Source organism: Phascolarctos cinereus, unplaced genomic scaffold (assembly GCF_003287225.1).
Source record: "Phascolarctos cinereus isolate Bilbo 61053 unplaced genomic scaffold, phaCin_HiC Scaffold_1;HRSCAF=81, whole genome shotgun sequence".
NCBI classification, from domain to species: Eukaryota; Metazoa; Chordata; class Mammalia; order Diprotodontia; family Phascolarctidae; genus Phascolarctos; species Phascolarctos cinereus.
The window spans coordinates 93,661,776-93,677,478 of NW_027555514.1; positions in this window are offsets into that span (position 1 = coordinate 93,661,776).

The window sequence follows — 15,703 nt, forward strand, 5'->3', positions numbered from 1 at the left end:
ACCACCATCCTCACTCAGGCTGTTAATTTAAGGATCATCCTTGACTCTTCTTCACTCTCCCTCATCCCATCCTGCCCCTTTTTTGTAATCTGTCACCAATTCTGTGAATTCTACCTTCACAAGATCTCTTGAGTATGTCTCCTTTCCTCCCCTGACATAGCTACCACCGTAATGCAGACCCTTACTATCTCATGCCTGGACTATTGTAACAGCCTGCTGCTTGCTCTCCCTGCCTCAGTTCTCTCTTCCTTCCCTTCCATCCTCCTCTCAGCTGCCAAAGTGATTTTCCAAGAGTAGGTCTGATTCTATCAACCCCCTACTCAATAAACTTCAATGGCTTCCCCTTACCTACAAAACCGAATCCAAAATCCTCTGTTTAGCCTTTAAAGCTCTTCACAACCTGAACCTCTTTTACCTTTCCAGTTTTCTTATACATTATTTCATGACTGAGTACCACTGGCTTCCTTGCTGTTTCTTGAGCATAAGACCCCACACTCTGTACATTTTAATATAGACATCCTAACTGTTGGATTTTATTTCTGGCTCCTTTCTTGAATTTTCTCACCTGCAAATTGCTGGACATCACCACTGTTTATGTTTCCAACATTCTAGGTATATGGCTACATGTGGTCCATTTTCTTCCTCATCTTTATTTTACATTTTAAAGAAAAGACCAGAGGAGCTGGGTTCAAATTCTTCCTTGGACCATTAATATTTCTGTGAATTTGGACAAGTCACTTAACCTTTCTGGAATACAGTTTCCTCATCTATACAATGAGGGGATTGTAGTAGATGGCCTCAGAGATCCCTTTTAGCAAGTTGTCTATGATCTTATGATCTTATAATCCTTTTTGATTAGATCTGCAAGTGCTTGTTAGGTATACACTATTCCCTGGCTAATCTCCTCTCATTCCTATATTTTAAGCCATGGGCTCTAACTCTAAATCCTCTCCTTATATACTATTTTCTTAATCAGGTATTCACTAAAATCAACAATAAGGTATTCACTAAAATCACCTATATGCCAGGCATTGTATTAGGCCTTGAGGATACAAAGAATGGCAAAAACAGTCCCTACCCTCAAGAAGCTCCCATCCTAATAGAGGAGACAACATGAAAATAAAGTACTTATAAGATATATACAGAATAAATGGGATATTTATAAATGGAACCAGTAGTTTGTTCTTTGCAGTCAAAATCCCCACAGAATTCTAGCATACTCACAACCCTACCAAAAATGAAAACAATGACTGATCAACAGAGAAAGAAAAGGAGTGCTTGGGTCCTAAGAACTAAAACCTTGTTTTCATAACACTCTCCCCTTCTGACTAGAAATCAACCATCGCCTCATGCTTTGAAGTGGCAGGTTTGTGAGTACTAACTACTTTTTAATCTATTTAAAATGAAACATCATTGCTTCTTTTGCTCCCTCAAATGTCAAATAACAAGGTATAATGAATACACATATTATCATTTTCATTTTCCAGATGTGGAAAATGAAATATAAAGAGATTAAGAGACTTACCAAGCTACAAAGTAAATGATGACCAGGGTGGGAATATGGCACAGTCTGCCCCAATGTACAAACTCTGAACTTGCAAATGACCCATACTCACAATCAGTTCACTCTGCCCCAGTTGTGTTCTCCTCCCTTTCCCCACAGCTAGTCTCCCATGCCACTGCTCTGAAAGCTGTCTAAAACAAAACAAAACAAAACAAAACAAAACAAAACTTGGAACTTTTAAATAATTCCTGGACTCATAGCGGAAGAAAAAAAGCTTCCAGGAGCTGAGTCCAAGACAGATTCCAGGCAAGGCTTGTCTCTGTATTGTGGTTGGCCCCAAAATTTGTTTTACCCTCTGCCTGACTTTTTGTTTCAACGTCCTTTACTTACACTGCCTGAAATTCCACCAATTGGAAATTCATTTGTGGTAAAAAGTAATCCTCTTTTAAAAATACAAATCCTTCCAGTTGGGATACAGGACTATCAGGCACTCACATATTAATGTGACTGTCCAGTGGGACTGCTTTCCTCTTAATACCTTGTTGAAATCCATGACATTTCAGGAACAGACACCTTGATTGGAAGTGAGGCAGGTAATTGTGTAGGAGGGAGCACTTTCAGGGTTAGGTGAGGGTTGGTGGGTTGCTGCAGGGTGAGGCTGAGAAAAGCGTAATTTGTACCTCTTGTGCTTGAGTAGAGGAAGAATAAGTGGGTGCGGGTAAAGAAAAGAAGATAGAAGGAATGGGAAGATTAACTTTGCCAATTTCTTAACCTTATCTAAGGCCAGCCAACCAATCCTGTGGCTAGAAAAGGAGACTAAATCCCTATTTCTTCTATTCTTAATTCCTGCATTGTATGGTACCTTGCTTCTAGAGTATAGAATAGAGCCTGTTAGTAATAGTACTATAATTTAGTGACATTATGGGCCATATATAGGCTTTATAACCAAATCATTGATAATTCCTAAGGAGAAATGCATCCCAACTATCAAATAACTGAGATGACAAAGGCTGGAACACAAACTTATATAGGTATATCAAAGTATGATTGGACTACAGAACGTATCCAGGACCTGACCCTTCTTCTTAAGGCACAGAATGCCTTTTTTTTTTTCCCTGAGAAAATCCTACCCTCTTTCTCCCAGCCTCCACCTCTTTTCTCAGTGCTAAAATGGAGCTTAAGTTATATGGTTACTATTTTTTCATGTGTTTTGGATTGTTTCAAGTTTTTATTGGCAAAAATTTGGGTGTATATTTCAGTCATGAGTGATGAAGTGTGTCTTCCAGGTCGTATTAAAGTTGTGCCAATAAAAACTTTGAAATTCATCACCACATATTTTGCTTAGATAATCACTTTTTCAGAACTATGATATTTAAAGAATGTGAATAATGACTTTAAAATATTTCCATTCATACATTTGGCGTTTGTTGACCTATAAATTGAATTATTTTCATACCTACATGCTCAGTTTAGGCACAGAAGAACAAATACTAAATCAGTTATAGTTCCTCAGTAAACATTTAGCAATTAACCATGGTCTAATATTACTAGTTCAAGATTTACCCTCACTAATTTTCCCCAAGAGATGTTAGGTACAAAACATGTTGTTTTGTCACTCTCTGATGTCCTTGTCATGTAATATTTAGTATCATAGCTCTGAGTTTTGTATTTTGTCCGTCTGCTAGATTATAAGCTTCTTGAAGGCAGAAATTCTGTCTTATCTAAACTTTATAGCTCCCCCAGGTCTATTGCATTGTTCTCCACATTTAATAAATGTTCTATTGTAATGAGCATAATTCTTCTCTCTCTCTCTCTCTCTCTCTCTGTTTTTTTTATCCTCCCTCCCCTCTTTTTAGGGGTTGGAGGCTAAGAGTCTAGGTAAATTGTTCACTGCTTCTTTTATAGATAAGGTGAAGCCAAGGACTGAAGATTCTGAAACCAGAAAGAACACTGACTTCCATGTTGATGGTGTTTCTGGAGACTTGGTCTGAATAGTAAGCTCCTGCTATTTCTTTTCATTTGCAAGTTCATTGATACCTCTCTTCCAGCTCTACACAAGCTTTCAGATCAGATGCTGTTTTTGCTAACCAAAACAGGTAGTCCAGGGGAAATACTTAAAAGACCTGTGATTTCTTTGTTGTGATTCCATTCAGTAGTGGTTTTGATGCTGCTCAATGTTGGGTTGATATACTTAGAAAGTTGGTGTGGCCCCAATATTCACCACCTTGCACACAATCTGGTTAGGAATCTTTATGAATTTACTTAGGCTAGTGCTAAATAAAACATACAACAGCCCATACTTCAAGCCTTTCCGGGTTGGCAGGGCTTTCCTTGGCTTTTGGTTCACTGGCATCACCTTCAGGAACGTGGTCATGTCCACACCACAATGGGGTCTCAGAGTAGGCCTTCTATGAAGGGAGAAATAATATGGAGACAAAAAAAAAGCTCTTTCCCTCTATATATTTGTGGAGGAATGAAAGAAGAAGAAGAAAGGGAGGATACACAAAGCGAGATCGTGTATACATACATACATACATACATACATACATACATACATACATACATACATACATGCCAAACTAGCATTCAAAGCTCCCTCCAAGATAAGCAGCCACTTTAACTTTTCCTATTCCTCTTTCTATAACATTCTTTCCTGACCTCCTGACTATCCACAGGTCTACTCCCCATCCTCCCCCTCTACCCTAATCCTCCCTCCAGATAACTCTAACTAACCTTCAGCCAAAGAGCTAAAACCAAACACTATGGAACTCTAACCAGTGGTCTCCTGAAGGAAAAGCCAGGGGGTGGGACATATCAAGTAGGGAAATGGGCCCTCAAAGTGATAACCAATCATGGGGCTTGTCTCCAACACAGACACATCTACTCTAATCCCCCAACACTCCTGCATTCCACCCCTCCCTCTCTATATTAGAACTCACCTTCTTCCCTTATGAGGCAGGAGTCAGCCCCTTAGGGCATTTGTAATATAAACTAACTACTATTCAAAGCAACTGCATAGGTTCCATTAAGAAAATTCTGCCCTCAGCTACTGTCCCTCAGGTCACATCATGCCTGAGGCAGGGACCCCTTAAGCAGGGGCTGTATGCTTGAGGACAGTGACCAGTGTAGTATATAAGAGCCCTACCCATCCCCTCTTTACATTTGGGGCAGGACAGAGTGAGTTACATAGGATGAGCAGGCTTGAACAGAGTATAATAATATAGAATACTTAGAGGCTTGCTTAGTGTTTTACAAATATTATCTCCTTTTGTCCTCACAACAACCTTGTGAGGTGGGTGCTATTATTATCCCCATTTTAAAGATGAAGAAAATGAGGCAGAAAGAAGTTAAGTGACATGTACAGGACCCCACACCTGTTAAATGTCTGAGGCCTGATTTGCACTCAGGTGTTCCTAACTCCAGGTCTAGTGTTCGTCGTACTGTATCACGTGGCTGTTTATTATGCTCTGGATTGCAGGTAAAATTCTATTATCTTTCCTCCACAATATACCTTTTCTCTAAACTTCCCTGTTACTCTCAAGGGCATCACTATCCTTTTAGTTACCCAAGTTTTTGCAACTTTGACATTGTCTTTGAATCTTCACATTCCCCTGACTGCCCAGCCACATATCCAATCAGTTACCAAATCTTGTTGGTTCTGTCTTCCAGATATGTCCCTTTTCTTTTTCTTTTTTTTTTTCCTGAGGCAATGGGGTTAAGTGACTTGCCCAGGGTCACACAGCTAGTGTCTGAGATTGGATTTGAACTCAGTTCCTCCTGACTCCAAGGCCAGAGCTCTATCCACTGCTCCAATGTTCCTTTTTCTTTATTCACATGGCCACCACCCTAAGGGAAACCCTCATCACCTTTGACCTTCTATTTGATCTCTCTCCATTCCAATGTGTTCTCCGTGCAGCTGCCTAAGTGATAATCCCAAAGCACAAGGCTGACCCTAGCATTGCCAACTCAGTATACTCTGGTGGCTCCCAATTTACTCTAGGATAAAAATATTATTTCCAGGGCAGCTAGGTGGTGCAATGGATAGAGCACCGGCTCTGAAGTAAGGAGGACCTGAGTTCAAATTCGGCCTCAGATCAAACACTTGACACTTACTAGCTGTGTGACCCTGGGCAAGTCACTTAACCCCAATTGCCTAAAAAAAAAATTAAATAAAAAATAAATATTATTTCACCTTTATCTCATCCTTTTAAAATGTTTTAATATTTATGTGTTTGTGTAGTATTAAGTACATTATTATTAGTACAGGAGTGTATATATGTTTATACAGATATACATATACATGTATGTATATTTACACATTTATTTAGTCAGTTTTCAGTCATGTCTGACTCTTCGTGGCCCCTTTTGGGGTTTTCTTGGCAAAGATACTGGAGTGGTTTCCCATTTCCTTCTCCTACTTATTTTACAGGTGAGGAAACTAAGGCAAACAGGGTTAAGTGACTTGCCCAGGGTCATACAGGTAATCAGTGTCTGAGCCAGATTTGAAAACAAAATGAGTCTTCCTGATTCCAACCCCAGTGTGCCACCTCACTGGCCCCTAATATATCCACATACATATATGTATATACTTACATATATTATACACACACACACAAATATATATGAATAGACCTGTGATTTCATTGGGATAGAGAACTCCTTTTCCTAATGTAGGTCTACAACTTGTTTGCATCTTAGAGAGTTATCTGTGGAGCACTGAGATCTTGTGATTTGCTCAAAGTCACATACACAGCGTATATAAGTATATATGAGAATATTGTATTTTGGTCTTCCTGACTTGAACACTGGCTTTCTACCTACTACGCTACGTATTATCTCTACTACATGTGGATAATTGGTAAGTAAGTGTACACATAATGGAGATGCATCCTCAAATACTTTTTACTGTTGGTATGTATGATCAAAAAAGTTCAAAAACAAATACCATAGATAATAAGAAAAAGAGGAGTCCAGTAATTCTAAACTAGGAGCTACTGATTGACTAGTATAGAAAGCTGGGTTCTCTGGCTGTACCAAATGGACTGGTAATGGAATAGAACTGATTTTGAGCCATGAACCCTTTACGCTGTCTCTGTGGAATGAAATGAGCAGGCAGAATACAGAGGAAAAGGTCTAGAGGTTAAAATAAAGTGATTTTATCCCATCATTTACAGTGCCTCCATTGGTTTGTAAAACACAGGAAGGCAGTTTTTATGGCAGTTAACTAAAATGTGTTTCTTGAGCAAGCACTCTAGAAGCCACTTGCTGACTGACCTACTTTTCCCCCAAGCTGAACATGCTGTGCTAAAACTGACATGTGGGAATCAAGAGGTGGGCAAAGTCATCTTAGCATTTTAGGGTCTGTCCCCACCAGTATGGAAGGGGAGAAAGACTACTTCATCCCCTCTTTTGCTGCTCTGCTAGAGTTTCAGATGCCCAGGCAAAATGGAAGAAGGGAAGCATGGGATGGGGGAAAGGGAAGGGGTAGACTCAGGAGGAGGAAGTGTTCTGGCAGATCTCAAGCAAAGCTGGAAAATCAATTTGAGTTAGGTGGTAGGGAATGGAAAAGAGTAACCTTTCCCCTTTCTCGGCTGCCTAGGGGACCATAGCTAACAAAAAGTTGGCAACTGAATATCAGAGAAAAGTTTCACATTCAGATAAGCTTATGAAAATCATTATGCATAGCATGAATAGTTTAGATTGTATTTGCATCAGTCAAAATGTAATAGTCCTTTGGATATTTTAATGCTTCATGTATCTGTGATTTGTAAGGATTTATCATCCTTTCCTAATACAGATTGCCATATCTCTATGCCTTAGTATAGCAATTCTCAGTACAGGCCAGGCCCTCCACACCTTCCCCACCTTTACTCTTTCAGATGTTTTTCAAAGTCAAAACTTTTTTCATAAAAATATTGGTATTTAATTTCTAATATGGAAAATATCAATATAACTCACATAAACAAAGGCTCTTTCCAGAAGTTCCTCAATAATTTTTAAGGACGTAAAGGGGTCCTGAGGCTAAAATGTTTGAGAACTACTTTTTTAATAGAAGGTCTAAATGGGCTGTATATGTTGCTGTCCTGAAAGAATTCATTACCTGGTGGCTAAGCCCTTACTTATGGGTCTCTCTGAACTCAGTAAGATTAGTCTCCAGATAGCCCAGCTTGTACTTAATACTTTCAGAAATGCGATAAACTTCCCTTCCATCTCCATCTGTTGAAGTTTTTCTTTATCTTCAAGGCCCGACTCAGATATCATTTCCTCCATAAACCTTTTCCTGCTCTTCTGTAGGTATATATGTCTTCTATTCCCACAGTTGAAAATTTCTTCCACCTTAGGTTTCTTGTAGTATTGTAAAGGGGTCAGAAGGTCTGTGCTGAAGTGTCCTCAGGTAGAGACGATGGGAAGCTTGCTTTTGGGAGAGTCTTGATAAAGTGTTAATGGAACTGCCTTGAAGAGTCTACAGACCATGTCTAGACATTCTGTAACTGGTTCCAGTTGTTTAATCATGTGATGAATGGGATATGTTGTCAGAACTACGGAGGTCTTCAAAAAGGCCCAAATCAGACTTTGTCTAGCCTCTTTGGCTGCCTTCTGGTAGCTTGAATCCTTCACTTACTGCATGTGATAAAAAACAATGATGTAGATGGGAGAGACCTTGGGGCCTTCTCCCCTCTGAGGCCACAGAGCCTGTGAAATGGGCCTCAGCCTTTGGCCTCTGAGTTTGTTTTTTTCCTTCCTGGGTGAAAAGATTGAATCTCTAATTCTGAAAGATCAGGAGGCCTACCTAGAGTCCAAGTTTTGCATGCCCCAAGGACCAATGGGTGATCTTGAATAACCTTTGGGATCCACCTCAGGGGAACCTGAGATGAAGATCTATCGGGCAGTCATGCCACATGTGTCAGTGAACTTGGTGTGACCAAAGTGGTGTAAATAACTGAGCTAACAGTAAGTCTACTTTCCCAGAGATCAAAATGGAGGAAGAGAGTGTATATACCCAAGGTGTTGGGGAAAATGTTCGTATTTTGTTCTTGCTATAGCTTTGAAGTAAATATATCTTTGCAAAAAAAATTTGATGTCAAGCGGTTAAATGGAACTGGGGCTCTACTTCCTGGTACCAGTGGGGAGGGGAAGGAAATATAGTCAGTGTGGGCTCAAGCTGATGATTGTAGATGAGAAACTCTCCCCAAGAAGTCTCCCCTTAGAACTCTTACGGGAAGATACAGCCGTTCTTAGTCTGGGATAGTGAGCCCAGAGCATACTTGTTACAGTATTTTGCCTGGTTCTCTTTTGCCTCTACTATGTTCTACCTGTGTATTATGGAGTAAAAAGTAGGCTCCTTGGTGCTCTGGCTAGAGCTTCCCTCATGGATTATTGAGGCTATTATCATAGATGAACATTTTCAACTTTGGATATAATCTTGTAAGTGTAAGAGTTGGGAGCTCCCGTGTCCTCACAGGACAGGACAGCCTTGTGTCCAGTCAGTGCTGGCTATTTTGAAAGGAGTCTCCAATAACTACTCACGAGGTTCCTGGAGAAGAAGAACATTGATTGGCAGGAGGACGAGTCCAACTCCTAGCCTTGCTTGCTAGAAGACACGAAACTTTTTTCCATGGTGTTTCCATGCTGTTTTCCACAGGGATCTATTTTTCACAGTGTGGAGTCGAGGGGAAGGTGAAATGCAGATTCCTTTGCCAAGAGCTTAAAATTTTTAGAAGTGATTATACAAAATATTTGCAAAATATAAGTGCTTACTGTAGATTCTAATAAAAAAATCCTTTAGTAATGAGTTATCTTGAAGAAGTGGCACCTCCCCTGTATCTAATTAAAAAACACAGTTAAAAAAACTACCTGGTTTTATTATAATGGTACAAGGGATTACTACTCATGGAAGAATTATAGTACTGTTCTGGACTACTGCCATAGTCAGACATGCCAGCTTTTTACTGGGGAGGCGGGGCACTTTTAAAATCAGTATCCACAACATAGTTATGAGGAGAGAGGAAGAGGAGAAGGGAAGGGAGATGAAAAGAAAATAAGCATTTATATAGCATCTTTTATGTGCCAAATATTGTGGTAAGCACTTTATGAATATTATCTTATTTGATCTTCGCAACAACCCTTTTAAGTAGGTACTATTATCCCTATCATATAGTCGAGGAACTACAGGTATTTCTTCCACATCTTGACTTCCCCCATCACAGTTTCAATATATCGTTGGTTGGCATAATAAATTAAATAGGAATTTTGGGGGAGGTTTGTGGTGGCCACAGATGACAGGTGAAAGCCAGAAGATGACACAGAGCCTGTGATCAAATACTTAACCCAAATTTTACAGTAAGGCACTGCAAATGCCCCATAAAAGAAAAAGAAAAAAAATTCAGACTCATCCTCTAGTACAAAGGCAGGGCCAAAAAATTTTATGCAGATTTTCCAGATTGCAAGGGGTGTCACACCCCTAAGCCTGTGATGTGGATGGGGTAACTGTAAAGCAGACAGAAGTTAAATGACTTGCCCAGGGTCTAGTACTAAACATCTAGTATGTGTCTGAAGCTGGATTTGAATTCAGCTCTTCTGAGTCCACATCCACTGCTCTATCTATTGGACCACTTACTTGCTTCTAGGTGGGAATATTAATAAATAAAAAGAATAATATGAAATATGAAGAGGAATAATGTAAAATAAGACTGGAAAGGTAACTGGGATCCAGTTTACAGAGGGCTTTAAATGCCAGGCTTGGGGTTATTACTTTATCCTGGAGATAATAGAGAGCCTTTGAAGACTTTTGAGAAGTGAAGTATCATAGTCAGATCTCTACTTTATATCAATTTGGCAACTGTGTGAAGGACATATTGGGGAGAGAAAGGACTAGAAAGAAGAAAGACCAATTAGAAGGCTGTTGTAACAGTCCAGGAGAGAGGTGATGAGAGGCTGAACTAGGTTCAAGGTTGTATTAGTGAAGGGAAGGGGGTAAATCTGGAAGATGCTATAGAGATAAGACTGATAAAAGGGGGTAAATGAGACAATATCAGGGGAAGGTTTGGAAAAAAGGAAACTCAAAGATGATGCCAATGTTGTAAACCTGAGTAACTGGAAGGGTGATGGTACCCTCCAGTGAAAAATGGACCTTCAGAGGAGAGATGGCTTCAAAGAGGAATACAATGAGTCTGACCTTTGACATAAAATCATAGATCTAGAATTAGATAGAGCATTCAAAATCATCTAATCTAATCCTTTCGTTTTACAAATGAGGAAAATGGGGACCAGAGAGATTAAATGATTTGCCCAGTGTCATACAGGTAGTCAGTGGCATAGCTGGAGTTTGGAATGGCTATTAGATGTACATGTGATGGCCACTGAGCAGCTGATAATGTGGGATTGGTGTTCAAGGGAGAGAGAGAGAGATTAGATTGGGGTATAAGGATTTGGGATTGATCTGCAGAGAGATGATAACTGAAGCCATGGGAAGAGATGGGATGCTCAGAGGAGAGAGAAGAGGAGGAAATTTTACACATTGGCTGGAGGAGGATGTCTAGCAAAAGAGATTGAGAAAGAAAGGTCACACAGACAGGAGTACAATAGATAGACATTGACTAAGCACTTACTATGTGCAACAAGTTGGGCATATAGAAAGATCAATGTGACTGTTTTTATCTTTAAGGAACTTCTAAGTCCATATATCAAAGTTCATACACTTTACTCATAAGAGAATCTCTCAAAACCTTAGTTATAGCCTATTTATATTTATTTGCCCACAGTTCTAACAATCTTAGTTATCTGGTTTCCAAGGCTTCAGAAGATTTGAAGCAGTAAATTTAAATGGGGATGACAGCAGGGAGAAGAGACAGTTAACAACAATAAAGAGATTTAAAACAAAACCAACAAAAATGTCCTACATATAGCAGAAAAGAATTTGACTCAGAAAGTACCACAGTGCCACAGCTCTCTAGTCGGTGTCCAAACAACCCTCACCTTTGTGGACATTATTGTATTATAGTATACTGAATAATTGCTGTTCATATTGATGTTGTTTTTCAGTCATGTCCAACCCTTTGTGACCCCATTTGGGGTGTTCTTGGCAAAGGTACTGGAGTGGTTTGCCATTTCCTTTTCCAGCTCATTTTATAGATGAGGAAACTGAGGCCAATGGGGTTAAGTGACTTGCCTGGCATCATACAGCTTAGTAAATGTCTGAGACCAAATCTGAACTCAGAAGGTCAACTTCAGGCCTAGCATTCTATCCACTGTACAATCTAGCTGCCTCCTTTCGTATTGATAGTTGAGTCATTAAGAATAGGTTTTACGATGTTTGATATTCTGTGTTTAGCAGGCAATGAAGCGCGTAACACATCTTACACAGACTTCCATTCAGATGGCTAACTAAAAGATTTCTGATGCTTAGAAAGGTAACCTCAGTTATCCAGACAACTCAGGCCCAGAACCTTATTCTCTGAAGACTCTGGATAACTGTAGTATAACTATAGACGGACACTTTGGTGATTTCATGTTTTACAAGAACATGAAACAAAGAAAAACATACAAACACACACAGAAGCAGGATTTAGTGACCTATGAGATTTTGTGGAACTTTTTTCTGAAATTCTTGATGGAAATTTTCTTTATACCACTTTATTATTCCTTCAGAGACTTGTCACATCACAGTTCCAGACTTCCCAAAATAACTTGTTTTTATTTCATAATCTGAATGCTTGTGATTGGAATTAGAATTTAACTTATATTTAACATAAGGTGTGAGTATACATACCACAGAGACAAAATGTATATGATTCAATACAAAAGGTGAATAAATTTACTCGTAAGAGTAAGAGTTATATCTTTGTCAGCAGGAAATGCAGACTTTAGAATGACCAAAATTTCCCTCTGCTTGAGGCAGTCGGCTTTTAACTGACTCAGAAACAAAACCGAAGTGACAATCTTCTCAAAATACACAGTGTAGATTTCCTTTCAACTAGGAAACTCTAACTAGCAATTTTTTTGGACTGGACCAGTGATTTAATCAGTGTTCTAAAAGGTGAGGAAAATCCCTCCACCTACAAAGTTTAACAATGGTCTGTAATTTGCTGGCTTAGAGAACTCCTGCAGGGACTGAGGTGACCAGGCAGCTCGTATTTATCAAAGGCAAGCTCGAATGCTAGTCTTCTTGAATCTAAGGCCAACCTCTCTCCACTAGGCTAGGAAGTCTCTCCATCAGCAACCTGCACCAGTATTTTTTGAGTAAATATTCTAATATGATGGAAATAGCATCACTTGGGAGAATAAACAGAAGACTAGAATTGTAGGAGCTGAGATGCTAGTCAGGGCTCTGCTGCTATTCTTTCAATTAATTAAGACTGTCTAATTAATTGCTAGCTATCTCAGTTACCTTAGCTGGAAAAGATACTAAAAGGAGCTTGGTTAAACAACTGAATTCACATTCCAAAGGAAAAATTAAATTGTGGTTACCTGTACTGACAATGACCTGGACAATTCCCTAATTGAGGTCTCCATTTGGTGTTTGGTCAGTTTGCAGGCTTTTTCTCTATTACATGCTTTGGAAATGGGCATGTTGTGTTCAACTCTGTAACTCCTGTGGACTACACTGTCCATAAAGTTTCTTTGGCATGTACTGGAATGGTTTGCCATTTCATTCTTCAGGGGATTAAGGCAAACAGAAGTTAAGTGACTTGCCCAGGGTCACACAGCTAATACGTGTCCGAGGTTAGATTTGAACTCAGGACTTCCTGACTCTAGGCCCAGTATTCTATTTGCTAAGCCATCTAGCTGTCTCCCAGAGGCAGGATTTGAACCAAGATTTTCTGACTCCAGACTCATTACACTTTCCCCTGTAACATTCTCCCTCTGAAGAAGAAGGCTACCAAACCATTTCACTATCAGATATTCAAGGGCCTCTTATTTCAGGGTGCTTTTTCAGAATTCCTTATATGAGGGTTCACTTTGTGTTACAATGGGCCGTAAGAAGGAACTAGACGACCTAAGATGGGCATCCCAAAGGTAATTTTCAGCTGCAGTAAAACTTCATTAATATGGATTTAACTAATTCTCATTCTAGCATCATTTGAACAGGGGTTAAGTAGTAGCTTGGAATTACATATTAAGAAAGGATTTGCTAAATAAAATATTATTAAATGTAAAGTAGGGAGCGTTTAATTAACTGGCTAATCTAAAAATATTTATTAATTACAACTCTGTACCAGACTTGGCTAGGGGCTGGGAATATGAGTTCTAAAACTGAATCCGTCAGTACCATTAAAGGGCTAGAATTCTATGGAGGTAAACAACATGTACAATAAGTCAGCACAAACTCGTACAAAGTAAACACAAAATAATACGAGAATAAAATGTTTTCAAATACCCTCGAGCACTTTAGAATATCCATCTATACACATGTATTATAAACATAATAATTATAAAACATACTTATTTCTTAATCAAAGCAGATCCTTCAAGGACCTCTAAAGAGGTAGCAATTTGTCAGCTTAATACCAGCCAATCAATAAGTATTTCTTAAGCACCTACTAAATATGTACCAGACACAGTGGTGTCAATGAGGCTAAAAAAACAAATGATGCAGTTTCTGTTGTGCGGAGGCAACTTGTTCTTATATAAACAACACAATTATATAATACACAATATTGACAAAATAAAGCTGAGGTAATTTGGGGGGGAGTAGCTTAGGAGCAGCTGGGGTTGGGGGTGGGGAAGGGGTGGCAGGAGAGGCTTCCTAAAGAATGTGGCCCCTGAGCAGGGTTAGCCCTAGAACTTTGAGGGAGAGATGAAGCTGGTTTTGTACGGGAAGAATAAGTCCAGAGCCTTCCTAAGGCTGACTTACTACATGAGATATATCGTCTTGTCTCTGGGACAGTGAGTCCGGAGCACACTCACTACATAATGATCATTTACTTTGGTTCTATTTTAGGCTACTTTTAAGAAGAAGATTCCAATCTTTAATTTGATTAGCATCTCATTGAAACCGAGAATTCCTGTTCTTCTTTAACTCTTCCGGGGAGGAAAAAGGAATAGCCTGATTTGGCTTAGGGGCCAGTAGAGTCTGTCTAATTCTGTGGGAGCTCAGGAAGGTGTTGGCGGTGATGATAAGGCACTTTTTTCAGTTGTTAAAATCTGATAGAAATAGTTGACTGAGAAATACACACTCAGCATAGATTAAATGCATGAACAATGGGTGTACTTGCCTACTTAAAAAAAATAGGCTGTGAACATTTAGTTCTCCTCTGATTATTTCCAATGGCTTTGAGCCATAAAAATGGACTTTCCAATGCTATGACACAAATGAAAATGTACAGTGAATTTTCTGCTGAACAGTAAGGTCAAGAATACATGGAAAACTACTTGAAAACTACAGGATGAATGTATAATTAATTACAACAGATAAAAGATCTTGAAAACACTAAAATGGGCCTGTTAAACATAAATACAGGATGAAACCATCGGAGAACAGGAAAATTGTTATAGTATTATCACAGCTTAGTGCATATTTCCTATTCAGAAGCCCATCCTCCAAACATAAGTCATTTTGCACAGTGAGTTTCAGATCCCTTATTCATTCTATGGCCTAAAAAGGAAAGATATGAATTTTAATATTAACTTGGACCATCATTCTTGTTCTATTGCTGTAGAGAATTTACCTAACATTAGTTTTCCTTGGATGCTTCATCCAAGAAGAATATATTTTGTTTTATATATGATATTATATATATTATATAATGAATGTTATACAGAGAATATATCATACAATAAAGAATATTTATTAGCCATCTATCTAGCTGAAGGGTTGTAAAGAAAAGGTTTATAAAAATGTAAATCAGTCAACAAACATTTACTTACTGTTATGTTCTCCCGTTAATTTTGTCCCACAGAATCCACCCAATGTGCCAACAGTTTTCTCTCTTTTTTAAAAAATGAGTTGGTAGTGGTATCTTTTGTTTTTGCATTTCTTAAATCCTATGTATTTCTACGCTTCCCTGCTCCCAGAAAGTAATTCCGTATAAGAAAGAATTTCCCCTGTATCTTCTTAATGCCTGCATGTTATAAAAAGGGCACAAGGGCCTCGTTAATTGTCTCTTAATTCAACAATTCAATTTTTAAAAGTATCTACTAAGTATCTACTGTGTATCAGGCACTCTGTTAGGCCATATCTCACCACATGACTAGCTTATC